General features: G+C 40.0%; 1 long non-coding RNA gene across 3 annotated transcripts in view; it reads right to left on the bottom strand.

Moving 5' to 3' along the window:
- Positions 1 to 19,088, bottom strand: part of LOC103231609 (uncharacterized) — a 44,981-nt gene that overhangs the window by 14,989 nt on the left and 10,904 nt on the right. For 2 of the 3 annotated variants that reach the window (XR_012092088.1, XR_012092087.1), the window contains exon 1: positions 8,809 to 9,482. This is a non-coding gene — a long non-coding RNA (uncharacterized lncRNA). Of the gene's footprint in view, positions 1 to 8,808; positions 9,483 to 19,088 lie in introns of those variants that run through there. The other variant, XR_496957.3, reaches the window with a different exon arrangement.

Here is a 19,088-nt window from a genome sequence, read left to right as displayed (position 1 = left end):
ATTTTATGGGTTTCTTTTATTGAAAGCCATCGTGTGTGTGCATGTGCATGCACGTGTGTGAGTGTATGTGCACGCTTAAAAGGTGTGATGTAACTTTGGGAGGCCAAGGCAGGCAGATTGCTTGAGGCCAGGAGTTTGAGACCAGCCTGGCCAACATGGTGAAAACTCGTCTCTACTAAAAATACAGAAATTAGCCGGGTGTGGTGGCACACGCTTATAATCCCATCTACTTGGGTGGCAGAGGCACAAGAATCGCTTGAGCTCAGGAGGCAGAGGCTGTGGTGTGCCGAGATCACGCCACTGCATTCCAGCAGCCTGGTTGACAAAATGAGACTGTGTCACACACACACACATACACACACACGCACACACAAAAGGTGTGATGTAAATACATAAATAAGAGTCATTGTCCTTTGGTTGCAGAGCCACCATGAGGATCTGGGTCTCCAAGGCCTTCAGATCCGTGCTGTTACCTAAACCCCAATACCTGCGTACTCCTTGTCAATGTCATGTTTCCAAATATTTGCAACCCCTGGTAAATACCAGACATAAGATCTAGAACTGGCTTGTGTTGTGATTGAATATGGATTTGTATTTATGTGAGAGGGGTTGATCTCCAGCAGAAAGGAATTGCCTTTTAAAAATACCTAAATATAGAATAACATTCAGTATGCTGGAGTGTTGCACGCCTGTGGCCTGTCATTGAAGGGCAGCCGGAGGGTCTGCCAGGACTCATCTTTGGCAACAACATAATTTCCTCTCGCATTTTAATCTCCCCATTCTCCATTTAAATGAATTTTTTTTTCCCTGTACTAATTTTATTTTTAAAATTCTAGGCTTGGGGGAAAATTAGAAGAGTAATATATTCATTATTTTTAAAGATAATCAACATCCTGATTTATTAATTTTGTGGTATTGTCTGCATGATGTATAACAAATCTATTCTCTGGATTGGAAAGGGGCCTCCCAGGGAAGCCAGAGAGAAAAGATGGATGATATCATGATAATTTTCATTGGAAGATTGCATGATAATTTTCTTGGCCTTTATTTAGCAAATGCTGTGGGTGTGCTGTTTTTCACTGTTCAGCTTGAGAGTGAACATGACAATGGAATGACTCCAATTTAGAAGTAAGGCCTTCCTTAAACATGTTCTCCATTCTTCTGCCTCTATGACAGTGACGTGATAGTACCTGATTCCTCTTTAGAGGTAAGACCACCCTTAATTATTCTCTCCATCCTTCTGTCTCTACAGATGAAGCAGAAATTACCTGAATCATTGATAACGTGTTTCTCTTACAATCATCAAAGTCAGGTCCTTAAAATTTTGGGGTCTGAATGCCCACCCTTGCCAGCCAGCAAGGGCACAGGATCATCCTCAAACACATTTAAATGGTCTTCCCTGGAGCCAAGGATTAATAAACCTGTTAGAGTCCTCCAGACAAGTTCATGACTACAGGTAGACATTTTAACAGTTTTGACAAAGGAGAGACAAGACATTTTCTCCCTATCACTTCCTATATCTGTTGTATTTAAGGCTTACTGGTTTAATATTCTTTTCCTCTGTTGTAGCCTACGCTCCTTGTGCCTCATGGGTTCAAGCCTTAACATCTTTGCTCAAATAGGCCTGACACACTTGAGCAGATAAAAATCTAAATTGGAGACCTAGGACCAACATCCATGAAAAATAAGGCATAGGCTCACCTATCAATGCCATAAATGCAATCAGAACATCAGTATACAAGTCCTGAAGGAATGAGAAATATCAGGCAATTCTCCTTATTCTATCTAATATCCTTATTCTAATTCATCCTCTGCATAATTGTCCCAAAAAAATCTTAAAACTTTTATTTCTCTCTTATTTGCCACCCTCCTGTTCCTTTTGCGTATCACAGAGTAATAACACTGAACACTGATGGAGAGCTGACCATCGCTGGGCATTATCCTAAGTGCTTTACATTCATTACCTCATCTAATACTTGCAACAGCTCTCTGGGGTATGTGCTGCTCCTATCCACATGATTCAAATGAAGAAATCAAAGATTAGAGAGATTAGATAAAATGCTGTGGAATTCATAGTACTTTTCACCAAATATTTCTATGTCTCCACTTTCAGAGAACATGCTAGGCTTGCACCTTGTCTTTGGCTGACACCATATTCACTGAATATGGCCCATGAGATGTTTGTGGAAGTGACAAGTGTCATCTCCAGGCTGAGCACTGATTGAAGCCCCACGACTCTTCAGGGCTCTCTTTTCCCTTCTGATGGTGGCTGCATTAGCAGACTGAATCTCAGAGTGAGGAAACACGAAGAGAGCTCCCAGCTGCCTTGCAATGTTCATGTCATGTAAGAGATAAACATTTGGGGCTGTTTGTCACTCTAGCATAGCCTATCCTCTCCTGACTAATAGAGGTGCCTCCTATATTATATGGCTGGTCAATGGCAGAGATGATCTGACCTTAGAGTTCAAGCTCTCAATCAGAATGATATATTATCTTATTTAACATTAGTCATGTCAATCAGATTATCTCAAGCATTTAAACAGAAGATAACAGGAGAGAATTTAATAGCAGTGAAATAAATGAAAGAGAGTCAGATGGAGGGAAGATGCAGAAACTCTTGAAATTGAAGAATGGTAGGGAGAACTGATCATCCCAGTTCCCCTGACCCTGCCAGTTCTCCAGGTATGTTCCAGTCTAGGGGCACGGATATGGGAGCATTTGAGGGATCTCATGAGATTTGTGCCTGCATAATTGTCACATTTTCATCCAACAGAATTTAATGAATATAGAACGAAACACATTGTATTGTCTTTTGTTTTTGTACAAGATATAGTTTTTAAAGGACATTTTCTTCTTCACTTGAACATGAAACACAGCATAAAAGCAAGCAGGGTATTTAATTATTTCAATAAACAGTTTCCTCATTTTCTCGGATCTCATCTTGCTCAAAATTCCTCAATAGTTCTCCATTGCCTATGAAATAAAACCTAACCTTATTAGCATGGACTAAACACACCTGGGATCTGGCTTCTGACTCATCTGCCCCCATCCTTTCCCATTACATATTACACCCCAGCAGCACTCATTAATAGTAATGCCCTCGAAATGCTATGCTCTCTCCTGTCCTTGCATCTTCACACATATCATTTCCCAAAATGACTTCCCTGATTTCCATACCTGGAAAACTCCTATTCATCCTTCAAATGGTAGCTCAAAGCCATCATACCCTATCGCCCCCAGACCAACTACCTCTCCTCTCCCCTATGCTCTGAACGCTTCTTATATGTCTATCAGCAGAGGGTCTCAACCTTGGCTACATAGCTTGTGAGATAGGAATAGCACTGGGTAGTTGCAGGAGGATGGAAAAACCCAGACAACAGCTAAAACAAGAACTAGGCAAAGAAATCACAGGATAACAGAAAACCCCAAATAAGGGAGAGAAAATGACAAAAATCTTAGTCAGGATGACATGTCCATGACTCTTCTGGGCAAACCAACATAAGGGAGAAAGGAGGAGGTAATGGGGAGTTGGGGCAGGGCTGAAATCCCCTTCTTTTCCAGAATATCTAATGATTATTTTACCCCTTAATTAAAAAAACACCCCCAAAATTAGAAATCCATACTCCATTGTGGGCAACTCATTCTCATGAGCACACCTACACTTTTTTTTTTTTTTTTTTTTTTTTTGAGATGGAGTCTTGCTCTGTCGCCCAGGCTGGAGTGCAGTGGCATGATCTCGGCTCACTGCAAGCTCCACCTCCCGGGTTCATGCCATTCTCCTGCCTCAGCCTCCTGAACAGCTGGGACTACAGGCGCTCACCACCATGCCCGGCTAATTTTTTGTATTTTTCATAGAGATGGGGTTTCACCGTGTTAGCCAGGATGGTCTCGATCTCCTGACCATGTGATCCACCTGCCTTGGCCTCCCAAAGTGCTGGGATTACAGGTGTGAGCCACCACGCCTGGTCACTTCTTTCTTAAGTGTATACCTTTGCTTTGCAATAAAAGCTTCTTGTCTTTCACATAATTCCAACTCATGCCCAAATTCTTTCTTGTGACAGTGTCAAGAACCCAAAAAACTGGCTGGGGCTGGGGTCTCACTGGTGTCTCACAGTATCTTTTAAAACTCCCCAAGTGATTTTAATATTTGAATACTACCTTTATTTCTTCCCAAATTGAAGACTCCAGACAAGCTATAACCATGTTTTCAATCTCTTATAAGCCTAGTGCCTAGCCCTATATAGGAATAAATACATAGAGCTTGAGCAATAACTTCTCTCACAATATTTTTTCAGTCACTAATGAATTCTTTAGAAAATAACTCCTGAGAGTAGCAAAAACTGCTTAATTCAAGTTGACCCATTTTAATATTTTTAATATTTCTACCAGCAAGTTTAGTTTATGTTTCTAAATATATCCGTCTTTGACAAACCATCTTCTATCACACAGAGAGGAAGGGAAGCTATCCCTCCAGAACTGCTATTTTTAAATGGTTTGGATATATCTTATTTATTTAGCAGTATCCTAATTAACAAGTTAGTTGCTTTCAAAAGTAATCATTGCCTGAAATGGGGATAACATGGGTAATTACCTAGTAGTGTACCTGGTCCATGCTGTCAACAAAAAGAGTCAAACTCTTTTTGACTGTTCCATCAGTCTTAAGGGCTCTGTTTCAATGTTAATGCTGGTCAGCTGTGCCTGGATTCCAATAGGAGGAGGGTATAATGAGGCATGTCCGACCCCTACTTCCCATCATGGTCCGAACTTGTTTTTTAGGTTAACTTTGGAATGCCCTTGGCCAAGGGGAGGGCCCATCAGTCTATTGCATGGCTTGAGTTTTGGTTTACAATGCTGTATGCTCAGTAATGTCAGCTGTTATCATTGTGTACTTCCTCTTTCAGGAAGGGCTGCCTTATTAAGTCACTTCACAGGAGGGCATCTGTAGATAACACTAAAAGAGGAAATTAGATGACTTGCCAGGTGCTTTCTTTCATTTATGCACAGTCCATGAGATTTCCTGACCTCTTTCATCACAAAGAGGTGTGTGTAGCTTTAGAAATTTAATGGACATGCTACCCATGTCATAAAGAAGAAACTGTTTCAGTTGTTTATCTCTTCTCACTCCATTTGGCTACTGCTATATAGGGCCTGCTTTACTAGACCCTTGTTTTTTCCTCAAATCTCTGATTCTACATTTACATGAAAAGCCTTTAGACTGATTGCTCTGAGATTAGCCAACTGTTTCCTAGGTTTGATCACACAATTCCACTCCTACACAATTCCTTCTCTCCTAGGTCTTGTGATTCCCCATCCCCAGCTGAGTCATTCAATTGCAATCACATTTAATTGTCTTCACCTGAGTGGCTTTTTCTTTGGGCAGCCTGCCTTTGTCAAGCAATTGGAGGCAACATTTATTTATGCACATAGCATTTCTAAGGATCCATGGTACAAAGTGACTCTTCCAGATGAAGTGACAGCTCTCCACATGATAATGACAGTGACATCTAAATTAGCTGCAAGTCTCCAGAAACAGGCATATTTCAATCTAATTTTTATCCAGCTCAAGATGAACTTAAAAAGTTGTTTTCAACCCTTGGTTTCATACTTTAGTTAATACCATGCATTAATTCAATAAGGTTTTTGTTTTATAGTTATGTCTTCAGTAGTGGATTTATAATTATGACCATAACTTTTCAATGACTAGACCTTCAAAAATTGATAAAGGAGGCACAGAAGAACAAATCTTCTTGGCATAGACTAGCTAGTTGTTGAAAAATCCCTTCCCCTCTGCCTCCTGGGCACCCAGCCAGTCTACATTTCCCAGCTGCCCTTGCAGTTAAGTGTGGTCATGTGACTGCATCCTGGTCAATGGAATGCCGACAGAAGTAAAATGAGTGACTTTCAGGTTTAGCCCATTAAAAACCTCCAGGCACCATCCTCCATGTTCTTTCTCATTGGCTGCTGATAGCAGCAAGAGGCAGACAAATGTCTAGGCAGATAGGGGCAGGTCCCTGGTGAAACCCCACCTTCAAGCCAAAGACAGTATAAAGCCTGGAGGCCAAGTTACAAGTCAAATCCACGGACCGGATTGAGAACCTGTCTTCCCATTTGGTGTGCTTTCCTTTGATTTATCCCCACCTTTCACTGATTTTACATATACCTACTCTTCCCTTATTGTTTTTACACTATGCCCACCTTTGATTGGTGCCTTTGTTTTAACCTTTTTTGCATACTCACACACCAACTGAATGTTGCCTTTTCCAATACTACCTATGGCCTACCCCTCCCCTATCCTGTGCCTATAAAAAACCCAGACTCAGTCACACTGGGGAAAGAGATGACCTGACTTTGCAGAAGAGATGATCTCACTTTGGGGGAGAGGTGACCTGACTTTGGGGGAGAGACCACCTGACTTTGGGGGAGAGGCCAACTGACTTCAGGGGAGAGATGACCTGATTTTGGGGGAGAGACAATCTGACTTCAGGGAAGAGACAACTCAACCTTCCCATCCCCTCTCCACTGAGAGCTGTTTTGTCACTCAATAAAATTCTCTGCCCTCATCACCCCTCAACTGTCAGTGTGGCCTCATTCTTCTTGGATGTGGGACAAGAGCTCTGGACCCACTGAATGTGGGTACCCAGAAAGGCTGTGGCACTGGTCCTCTGCCCTCACCAGTGGGGGGCAGCACCCCACACAACAGAAGCAGTGGTGGGGCCAAACCAGTCCCAGAGCCATGCTGGCCCTGGAGCTGTGGGCCAGAGAGGGCCAAGAGGCTGACTAGCTGCTAACACGCTGCAGTCCATCTGACTGTGAACAGCAGAACAAAAGAGCTAATTAGCACACTGTAACACCCACTCTGGGGCTTTGGGGTCACAGGCACCCCTGCCTTGGTACCACCACATTCCCCCTGGGGCAAAATGCCTGGTCTGGCAGCAGGCCCTGTATGGAACTTGCTTCTGTGTCAGCACTTGGAGTGGCCAGTTGGACCCTGCACTCACTCACTCATATGTTCCCTCCCACTAGGGGCTGAGGATGCAGTTGTTGCAGCTGCAGGAGTTACAGGCTGGAACACAAGACAGATGTGGCTGGGTGGGCCGTGTAGAGGGCGTGCCCCCTGCTGCAAGTCTGGCAAAGGGGCTGAGAAAAATCCTGTGTCACCGTGGCCTTGTAAGTCCTATGCTAAAAAATGCAAAGCCACAAGATGCAAGAAGCCTGGGTGCCAAAATTATCACTTGGAGGAATGTTACCCATCTATCAAGAATGCCTCTCTTGGACCTTACATGAAAAGGAAATACATTTCTATTTTCTTAAACCACTGAGATTTGTGGTTTATGTATTATTGCATACTTTTACCTTAACTGGTAAAGATAAATGCTGTACTTCTTAAAATAAAGTACCATTTTTCCACTAATAACAGGGATATTTTCATTGTTTACTATTTGGAAAATACTCCATACTAGGTGTTAATATCATCTGAAATATTTTTTAGGAATAACTCTCTGGAAAATAACTTTGTTAGTCATAACATTCTTTTTCCTGAACATGGAAGGTAAAGGAGGAAAAAACCTCAACTGAGATGCGTTATTCTAGGTAAAGTTCTAGCAATGACTCAGGTTATTCTAATAACTAAATTAACTCAGCAAATCAAGGAATTTTGGGAATTGCAACTTTCTCAGGCCTCCAAGCCATGATACAGTCGATGTTTCAACAATAGTATTCTACTTTACTACTAGGACACAACTTGGGCTTTGCTAGAAATTTTCTCAATATATTTCAGTACATATGGAACATTTTAAATTATTTATTATATAATATTTCTAGCACTTTGAGCAATTTATTTGTGATCAGGGCAATCTGGATATGAATACATTACAAACTACTAGGAATAAAAGTCTGTTTTTTTTTTTTTGTTTGTTTTTTTTTTGAGATGGAGTCTTGCTCTGTGGCCCAGGCTGGAGTGCAGTGGCCGGATCTCGGCTCACTGCAAGCTCCGCCTCCCGGGTTCACGCCATTCTCCTGCCTCAGCCTCCCGAGTAGCTGGGACTACAGGCACCCGCCACCTCGCCCGGCTAGTTTTTTTTTTGTATTTTTTAGTAGAGACGGGGTTTCACTGTGTTCGCCAGGATGGTCTTGATCTCCTGACCTCGTGATCCGCCCGTCTCGGCCTCCCAAAGTGCTGGGATTACAGGCTTGAGTCACCGCGCCCGGCCAAGTCTGTTTATGTATGATTATATAGAATTAACTAGCTGGTGTTCATCAGACATCAGCTAAGGTCATCCCCACCCACCCCTTTGTAATTGACCTGAAACTGACTTGAATTCCCAAAACTTGATTAACTCAGTTTCCTCAAATATTCCAAGCATTTTCATATGATAGTACAATTTAGTGAACGAACATTTGGAATGACAAGGGAATCTCTATACTAAAAAGCAATCATTTAAAATATGATTATTATTTATTCATATATTAAAGAAAGGACTCTGACTTTCATCTCTTCTCCTCTCATATTTCAGCTCTCTTTCAATTCCAGTTCATGTTACATACAAAGAATTTGAACTATTTCCTTGTTTCACTATCTCCTTTCAGATCATGTTCTCAGAGTTTCATTGTCTACACCTAAAGCACTCAATCAATGTAATCCTAAATAAAGCAGCTCCAAAGGCTCAGGTGACATCTGTTAAAATAACTGCCCTTACACACACACACGTGCAGTTTCCTTGGTTTATGGTTCCTGGTGATTCTGAAACACTTAGTGAGAGAAACAATGAATTTTGAACATAAGAATTAACATACACATTACACACATACCTGTGAATTGTGAATCTTATTAAAATGCAGAGTCTGAGTCCATAGTCCATTCCGGGGTGAGATCTGAGATTCTACATTTCCAACAAGCTTCCAGTTGATACCAATGCTACCAGCAGTTGGGCCACAGTTTGAGTACCTAGATTGTAGAACATTCAAATATTCATTGTAGGGTAGAAAAAAATCTCACCCATTGTAAGGGTCATGGCTGTGGCATCTATAATACAAGAGAGATTAATGAGAGAAAATCATACAAATCTGTTTAATATAAATTTTACATGACATGGGAGTCTTCAGAAATGAAGACTTAAAGAAACAGGGCAAACTTTTTATAGATAGTTATGCGTAAGTATTATTGGGGGATAAAAGGGTACGATCTTGTGAAATTAAATCATTCAGACTTAAAGCTGTTGGAACTTTAAATTATTTTGAACTTTGAGAGGAATGTGACTATGTGGCATGAGTCATGTAGCATGCAGCTGCAACTTCTACTTTTTCCTGCAAATGATTAGGAAAGGCCTTGTGGCACCAGAGATAAGACCCCCTTCAGATCATCACCCCTCCTCGCAGAAAGTTAAAGCAACCTACCTTGGAATGTAGCAAACTATAACCAACCAAATTGCTATACCATATATATTGACCTCGTATGGAAAATGTTGCAACTCTGTTAACTGCCTATGTAAGTGAAACCTTAACTTCCCCACTTTAGAACGCTGACCCATTCTTTCATCGTCAGTGTTTCTGGGTGTCTATCCTCAAGCTTTGCACTCAAATAAACTCGAATAAGCACAGTTGATTATATTTTCTGAGTCTCATTATTTAAGGTTGACAATCTAATGGTAATAAACTAGGGGGAATTTAGCAAGGCATGTTTGTTCAGATTCTTTTTCGTGTTCCCGTGTCTTCAGAGATAGGGACATTCCTTTCCTCAGGTATAGAAAGGACACCTCTGGAATGAAGGTTTTATGGCCTACTTTAGAGGAAGGTCAGATAATTCTTTTATGGCCTGCTTCAGGGGAGAACAGTGAAAGAACACTAAGAGTAACCTTCCTGCTTCTGCTATTATTTTAAATGCCAAGGTGCCATTTTTGGGGGTAGCATATCCTGAACCCCATAACTATCCATTTGCTGGTATTGTTCTGGTCACCTACGAATCACCTGGAGAAGAAGAGTGATTAGAAATACAGCCAACTGGACCCTCTTCCTTAAAAGTTCTGATTAGGTACAACTCTTTAGAAAACTCTTTTGATGAACCTAACGTTGGGAACCTCTGATTAAGGCTTCTGCTCCTCAAAGTGGGATCCTCAAACAAGAAGGACTAGCAGCCTTCAGGAGCTTCATAGATATGTAGAATCTTGGGTCTTACCCCAGCCTTACTGAATAATAATTTACATTTTAACAAGAATCTCAGTTGATTTGTATGTACATTGAAATTTGAGAAGCGCTACACTAGAATATCATAACAGTACAGTGGAAAGAGAGAACTGGGGATATTTTAAGTGCAAAACATTAACATCATCATAGCCAATACTCACTGGAGAGTCAGAAAGTACGTTATATTAGTAGGCTGTTTTACAATTCAAATTGTTTTCAGACATGTTTTTCTTATTCAGTTTAATCAGTATCTCTCAACATCCTCTGGGAGATAGGTATTATTCTCCTACTTTTATAAATAAATCTTGACTTATTACTGAGGTTAGAAACTAAGTTGTTTTTGCTTTTTGTTTGTTTTTGAAACAGGGTCTTGCTCTGTCACCCAGGCTGGAATTCAGGGATGTGAACATGGCTCACTGCAGCCTTGAACTCGTGGGCTCAAGTGATTCTTCCACCTCAACCTCTCCAGTAGCTAGGACCACAGGCACACGACACCATGCCCGGCTAATTTTTAAAATTTTCTGTAGAGACGGGGTTTCATCATGTTGCCCAGGCTGGTCTCGAACTCCTGGTCTCAAGGGATCCACCCACCTCGGCCTCCCAATGTACTGGGATTACAGGTGTGAGCCACTGCACCCGGCTGAAACTAAGTTTTACTCAACTTGGTAAGACTCATACATTTTAAAAGCTAACATTTAGTATCAAAGGAAGAATCCTTAAAACAGAACTTGAATCTTAAGACAGTCTCTCGGTCAATCAGTTAGTACATGTTTATGTGAAGAGGAAATTTACTTGCTCGTCCTGAACTTATTTAATGATGTTAAGCCTACTAAGTTGTAAATTAAGCAAGTTTGGAAATGGAAGCTGTCATGCAGTTGAGGCTAGATATATTGTTACAGTTTTTGTGATACAAATATATTTTTCATGCAATTATGCACAAAGCTTTATATTCAGTGTCATGTTTCTTCAGACAATTGTTGAGGCTTACTCTCAGCTACACTATTCTTCACTTACTCAAAAAACATTTCTTAAATACCAACTATAAACTGTCTAGGTTTTGGAGGTACAATATTGAGTGAGAAACAGTTTTGATAATTGAGGAGTTTATAGGCCTAGACAGAGGGCGACTAACTGCTGTGAGGAAGGGGATAGGAGAATCTTCAAAGACAAGGTTATATCTCCTAGAGGTCTGAAAAGACCAAGTGAGAGCGGAACAGGAATAAATGAAGGAAGGGCATCCCAAATTGAGGGAATAACAGGGTCTGAAGACATAAGGTTCTGAATGAACTGGAAATGTTTGGGGAGTAATGATTCATTTTGACCAGAGTTTCAGGGAAAAGGGGGCGCATGGATTAGGAGGATGAGGAGGTAGCTTGGGAACAAACTATGGAGCCTTAGATAATATTCTATAGATCCTGAACATTTATTTTCTGTGCGTGCCTGTGTGTGTGCATATATATGTGTGTGTGTGTATATATATGTGTGTGTGTGTGTGTATATATATATAGTGAGATCAACAAACAGAAAATAACAGATAATAGATTTTAAGCAGGGTTGTGAGTGACCTCTAATTACGTTTAGGTTTAGGGGAAATAATTCTAGGCACAGCATGGAGGATGGCCTAGAATAGACAGAATATTCTGAAAGTACAGAGGCTGGTTTGGAGGTGGTTGTTTAAGTGTTTAAGTAGAGGAGGTGCCTGATTTGGGAGATGTTTCTGGGACAGAATCAGGACTTGTTGCTTACTTGGGTGTAGGGAAAAGGAGAAGTTAAAGATACTGATATTTTTATCTGGGGACTCTGGGCAGATGATGATACCACTAGCTGAGAGACGACATTTAGAAAGAAGAGCAAGGTGGGATGAAGCTAAAAAGGTTGGCCCTTAACATGTTGTCATAAAAGTGCCTGTGAAATAGACAGGGAGAACAGGAACCAAAGAAGCTATGGCTTTCAGTCTCAACATGTCTTCTTATTAATGGTCCTATTAATTGCAAACGGGGAAAATGTACCTTTACAGTGGACAAACATGGAGGACACCACCTTAACCAAATGATTAATCAATACCAAAGTGATGTTGTGTGCCTCCTGATACAATACACTGATAAGGACACAACTTCACTTATAAAGTTCTTCTATCAAAAATCCATAACCTGATTCTAATCAAGAGAAAACTTCAGAAAACCCCAAACAAAAGTACTTGGTACAAAACAACTGTCCTGTATTATTCAAAACTGTCTAATAGGACATGGCAGTGAAATGCAGTGGGTCCTGGAGTGCAGGGGCTGGTGGTGAACTGAAGAGCTCCTCTTGCAGCCCATTGTCACCTCGTGAGCTCCATAGGCTGCAAAGTCCGGCCACATCCTCGTGCCACAGCAACACTCCCCGCCCCACCCCCGCCCTCTTCCCGGCCACTTTCTGCGCCTGCGTGCATTTCAAGTTCTTGCGTGACATCCGGGCACCGCATGACTGGAGCGTTTGGCTCGCGGAGATGAACTTGGCGGTCTTCCTGTGCACCCGCATAAAACCGTCTGCCTACTCAGATGTGGCTGAGGGAGTGGACTGTTGCTGGTCATCTCTATCAGAGGTATGTGAAAGCTCCCTATCTGAAGAAATGTGGTTGGTAGCCTCAAATCCTCACCCGATTCTATAAAATAAGAAGGCTCAAAAACGTGGCTGGGCGTGGTTCCTCACTCCGGTAATCCCGGCACTTGGGGAGGCTGAGGTGGGCAGATGGCTTGAGCCTAGGAGGTCCAGACCAGCCTGGGTAACATGGCGAAACCCCATCTCTACAAAAAATACAAAAATTAGACAGGCGTGGTGGTGTGTGCCTGTAGTCCCAGGTACTGGGGAGGCTGGGCTGGGAGGGTCACTTAAGTCCGGGAGGCGGAGGCTGCAGTGAGCCAAGATGGCGCTGATGTCCTACTTCAGCCTGGGTGACAGAGCGAGACTCTGTCTTAAAACGAAACGGAAACCTTTCTGTCACTTGCACGCATTTAGTTTACATCGTACATTAGAAAGGAGGGCAAGATAGCTGCCAGTCACAGTATTAACTGCTCCAGCTTTTAGCACCAGGTGAACTATACTAGGAAGTTTCAGACTCAAAGTATGCCACATTTTTCGTCAGACCTATGTAGTCTGGGAGCCTAAGAGAAAGCATATGAGACAGACACTAGAGATCCAATATATGGATTACCGACATGTTGAAAAGAAAACTCTGGGATAAAGGGAAAATAAGAAATATTTGAAGAAGAGAATAAAGTTTTCTTGAGCTCAAGAAAAATGTTTCATCGTCCTATGAAAAGGCCCTGTCATTGTCAAAGGAAAATTGACAGTAATTGCCCAGTACCTGAATGGGAACAATAACGTTTTAAATTGGAAAGGAAAAGAATGCCACATTTCCAGAAAAAAGGAAAGATTTTCCACAAAGTACATAAACAGACTTTGTCTGAGTGTCACATGATACAGGATACACGAAGCAACATATATATATTTTGAAAGAGAAGGCTGTGTGTGACTCAGTAATTCTATATCAAGTCACATGTGAAAGCCACAGAAATAATTCTTGTCTATATATGGGCCCTGAAAAAGTTTATTCACAGATGTACTATACATGACCAAAAGATTAATCAAAATAAAGACTTTCTTTTCTTTTTTCTTTTTCTTTTTTTTTTTTTGAGATGGAATCTTGGTCTGTTGCCCAGTCTGGAGTACAGTGGTGCCATCTCGGCTCACTGCAACCTCTGCCTCCCGGGTTCAAGTGATCCTCTCTCCTCAGCCTCCTAAGTAGCTGGGATTACAGGCATGCACCACCACACCTGGCTAATTTTTTGAATTTTTAATAGAGATGGAGTTTCACCATGTTGGCCAGGCTGGTCTCAAACTCCTGACCTCAAGTGATCTGCCCTCCTCAGACTCTCGAGGTGTTAGGATTACAGGTGTGAGCCACTGCACCCGGCAAAATAAAGACTTTCGAAGTAGAAGTACATAGTACTAGTCCTGGTGGTGAATGTAAAATTCAATTAAATTAGGAAATAAGTTTGAATAATTACTGTAAATATGGTTTAAAAACCCTGCAAATGTTGAAAACAATTTGAATATTAACCTATTTCATTTTTAAAAAATACTTTTTAATAAAAATAATTTAGTTCTCTTAAAAATTGAGATTCGTTAAAATAAATATACTAGATAATAGCAATATTTATATCACTATCACATTTTCTAAATTTGAGAATTGCCCTGTGGTTACATTAGAGAATGGCATTGTTCTTAGAAAATACTGAAGTGCCACTGGGGAAAGGAACACACCCATATACTGTATACATATATGCACATATATACATACAGATATACACATTTACACATATGTGTGTGTGTATATATATGAGAGAGAGTGTGCAAATGTGGCAGAACATTAATAACTGGTGAAGCTGGATAAAGGGCATATGGGAGTTCTTTGTACTGTTCCTGCACATCTTCTACACATTTGAAATGATTTCAAAATACAAGTTTAAAAATTTTTAAACTTTACAATTTTAAAAATATAGGGTCAAGACGTTATTGATGTTCTGGTATGAGCCATTTCCATGCAGTGGTTGGGGCAGAAGCCAGTTGAGTGAGTTTATCAAGTAAGAGATGAGAAAGTAGAGAAAATAGGACATGACTCTTGGACCCCTGGGTGGAGTGACTTCTGAAATACAAATATTTCACCTACTTTCACATTAGGTTTTACCCCTATATATTCATTCTATGCTATAATGTAACAGCACGTCAATTCTTCAGGGCTACCATCATTTTAAACCAGAAAGAGTGGTAGCGTCATGTGAGGAAAGAGAAGTACCAGCATCCCAAAGATGCTGTTTGTTGCTGGTGATCACAATGCTACATTCTCTCCAGTCCCTTCCCTTGGAAAGTATTTAGTTCCTGCAAGTCTAGGCAGGATTCTTGGGTAGAGACAAAAATGACTGTTTTATTGGCTCTGGCTCTCAGTGGCTACCTCATTATACTCTTTACTCATGAAACTGAACGGAAATGATTGTGTAAGCACATTACCTGTTATTACCGATAATCACACCCACCATGGCTGCTTCTTGGCTGCCCAGCTAAATGTTAAATTTCCTGCTATGTCAGGGAGGGGAGAAAACGGGACCCAAAGAAAAACACAGGGAAGAGATAGGCTGTCAAGATAAAAATGTTCGGTGGGGCAGGGGAAATTGGAAGATCTGGTCAAACGTTACAAAGTTGCAATTATGTAGGATGAATAAATTAGAGATCTAATGTACAAAATGAAGACTATAGTTAATAATATTGTATTGTATACTGGAAATTTGCTCAGAGAGTAGATTTTTGATACTTTTATCACAGAAGAAAGATGGATAACCATGTGAGATGAGATGATGGATATGTTAATTTGCTTGGCTGTAGTAATCACTTCATTGTGTATATGTATATCAAAACATCATGTTGTATACCTTAAATATGTACAATTTTAAAAGATAGGAACATTTATGGGAACTTTAATTTGTGATTAAAGTACTTTTAAAATATATGAGGAACATTTAAATTACATATGTAATTCCAGTATCTCAGCAACATTATGATTTTCATTTGTTTGGAGTTCCTTTACTCATATGAACATATTGTTTCTAAGCTGATGAGGCAATATATATTTTATGCATTTATATATGCTAAACATTATACTGCATTATTTTAGAAAAACTTTTTCTTGATTTTATATTTGTATCATGAAAGTTTTAATAACTGTGTTACATCTTATTGTATTTATACATAATATATATACTTTAATCATTTCCTTATTATTGGATGTCAATACTGTTTATTTATTTTTATTTACTTATTTTTGAGATAAGGTCTTGCTCTGTTGCCCAGGCTGGAGTGCAGTGGCGTTATCTTGGCTCACTGCAACCTCTGCCTCCTGGGTTCAAGTGATTCTCCTGCCTCAGCCTTCTAAATAACTGTTACTACAGGTATGCACCACCATGCCCTGCTAATTTTTTTTGTATTTTTAGTAGAGATGAGGTTTCACCATGTTGGCCAGGCTGTGACGCTGTTTTTTTTTTTTTAATGATTTTAAATAACTGCTGTAAATGTCTTTATACATGTGGATTTTTCTCCTTTTAAATTTTCATATTTCTTCAATTCCAAGGTACATATTTTTTTCTTTTAATTTATATCAGGATATATTTTAGTATAAAGATAGTAGTATTTTTTCTTTAAAATATGTTATTAAATTAATATTGTATCTTAAAATTGAAACTGCCTTAGAATTAGAGAAATACAATAGTTCTATAATATAAATTAGAAATAGAGGATTTACTGAGTCAAATTTATGATACTTGGTAAGTATATCAGAATGTCTTCTAAAAGGATTTTATTGCTATTTTCTACAGTTTTGCTATCTTGAGATTTAACTTCTTTTGATTTTTGATAGTTTTAATAAATGCAAATCTTTTCTCATTATTATTTTAATTTAGCTATTCTACTCTTCATACGTGAAGGAGTTTGGGTATAAAAAGAACAAAAGGCAACATTTGAAGATATCTCAGAAACCATTCAAAAGGAAAAACCTTGATGATTAGTCAGTAATTTAGGAGGGAAAAAGTGAAAGGTACTGGCTCTTCCCTTTCCATGTTGTTATGTCTGTTCCCCTGCCATGCAAAATTGGACGAATCCTGTACAGTGATTTATCTATAGAATTATAAGGTTTTTGAGCTAGATAAGCCCTTAAGGATCATCTGGTTGACTCCCACATTTTATATATGATTAAGTAAAAACCCAATGACATTCAAATTGTTCAAGATTTTACAGCTAGTAAGTACCAGGACTGAAATTTGAAACCAAGGTTCCAGACCTTTCTACCAGGCACACTGCCTTTCTGGTGCAAATTCCATTTGAGAGCTAATGACATATCTACCAGTCCTTGACATTTAGGCTGGACAGTATAAGATTTAAGTTTAGGATATTATTAATTCTTACTAAATAAAGTACTCAAGAAAGTGAATGATCTCAGATTTAAGATTATAGAACTAAACATGAAAAAAATTGCCTGTATCTAAATATGTTGCACAAATGTAGAAGTATATATCCTACATTTCCTGTAACAGGCTTATACAATGAATTCTGAGTAAGGTGCCTTAAGTCTAGTAATTCAGATTGTAGGTGATTAAGCCCTCTGGAAAACTGAATCGCCGTGATCTTAAATTTTTCTCACTGTAAATTTAGTCTCATTGCTTATTAAATATTGCTCACCTTTTCCAAACCAAATTAACATCCAAATTTTCCATCTAAAAGATGGCATATTTTATCCCATCATCTTTATTGCTGTTATTTCCAGGCATTCATAATTTTATAAAATGTTCCTACAACTGTTAACCCAAGTCACAGGCTTTATCAGTCTGGCCCTATTTAAATTGTTTCCCCAACAATTTCTAAGGTCCCAGGGTAATGCCTCAGAAATACTTAGGACTGGTCACCATCTTTTACACCTGCTTCTTTGTCTTTCTTCTGGACAGGAATGTTGATGGACACCACTCTCCTCCCCTGATGACAACTCTTGATGCATCCCTACTGTGACAAGGTTAGTCCCTCTCCAGATTTTCCATGTCTAAACTGTGGTGAAACCATACTCCTTAAAAAACATATCTTGAAGATTCCAGGAAAAGGAAATTGAAAACAGAGAATAACTTCCAACAGCCAAGAGAAGTAGATCTTTAGAGTTAACAAGTCCAAACCCAAAATATGAAACCCTGCCTAATTCCCAGCAGTCCATCCCGTGGCAGGGAGGCAGCTCAAAAGGAAACAGGTTAACTCCAGGTATCTCCTTATCTGGGAGTTCAGGTTCCATGCCCCCCAGCTTAAAGAAAGAAGTCCTCCAAATTCTCTCAAGCCTAAGCTGGGCTTTATTTTCCTGCCTGGAATTTTCCTTTTCCCAGATGTGGGGTGGTAAGAATCCTGTAGTCTAGCCACTCAACAATTGATCTGGGCTTCATAGCTTGAACAAAATAATCACAATCGAAGGCAGTATATTTTGCAAAGTCTGGCTTGCGCAGTCTTAAAATTACCTCATTGTAAGAAAAAACTGCTTTAGAGGGAAACTATGCATTGTCTAGCCCAGAGGACACCCACCCCTCTGGGTTATCTGATTCTAAAGGGGCTATTTTACAATGCTGTAAATTATTGATGACTGATATCAATGCAAAACACTTGTTTATAGACATCAAATTGTTTCCTGTCCAGTAGAGGGATAGAGGTTCAATTGACTTCTCTCTCCTACTGTGAAAAAAGGCTCGTTTTGTTTCAATTTGCGTATTCATTTCCCTATTTCACATCTATAACTGTGTCTGTTCTTTGTATTCTCCTTTGAACTGGCTGATACCTTAGCATTTTCCTTGTTAATGACTTAAATAAAATCTTTAATACGTGTTCGTGTGTGTTGTATAGGAGAGTCATGATTTTACCATTAAAAAAATTATCTTTAACACCATGTATGAGACCCTGAAGTATGGTTAGTTTTTGCTACATCAAGTTTAGTTTAGTTCTTCATTACATTTTACCATCAGCATAAGGAAAAGAGGTGATCAAGTATGTGCCCCCCTGCACCATAATATTTGGAGTTGTGTGTGTGTGTGTGTGTGTGTGTGTTTTCGAGACAGAATCTCACTTTGTCACCCAGGCTGGAGTGCAGTGGTACCATCTCTGCTCACTGCAATGTCCGCATCCTGGGTTCAAGCAGTTCTCCTTCCTCAGCCTCCTGTGTAGCTGAAATTACAGGCGTGCGCCACCATGCCGAGCTAATTTTTGTATTTTTAGTAGAGACAGGGCTTCACCATGTTGGCCAGGCTGGTCTTGAACTCCTGACCTCAAGTGATCCGCCCGCCTCGGCCTCCCAAAGT

Source organism: Chlorocebus sabaeus, chromosome X (genome assembly GCF_047675955.1).
Source record: "Chlorocebus sabaeus isolate Y175 chromosome X, mChlSab1.0.hap1, whole genome shotgun sequence".
Classification (NCBI taxonomy): domain Eukaryota; kingdom Metazoa; phylum Chordata; class Mammalia; order Primates; family Cercopithecidae; genus Chlorocebus; species Chlorocebus sabaeus.
The sequence above is the reverse complement of the archived record's forward strand: the minus strand, read 5'-3'. Positions and strand labels throughout refer to the sequence as shown.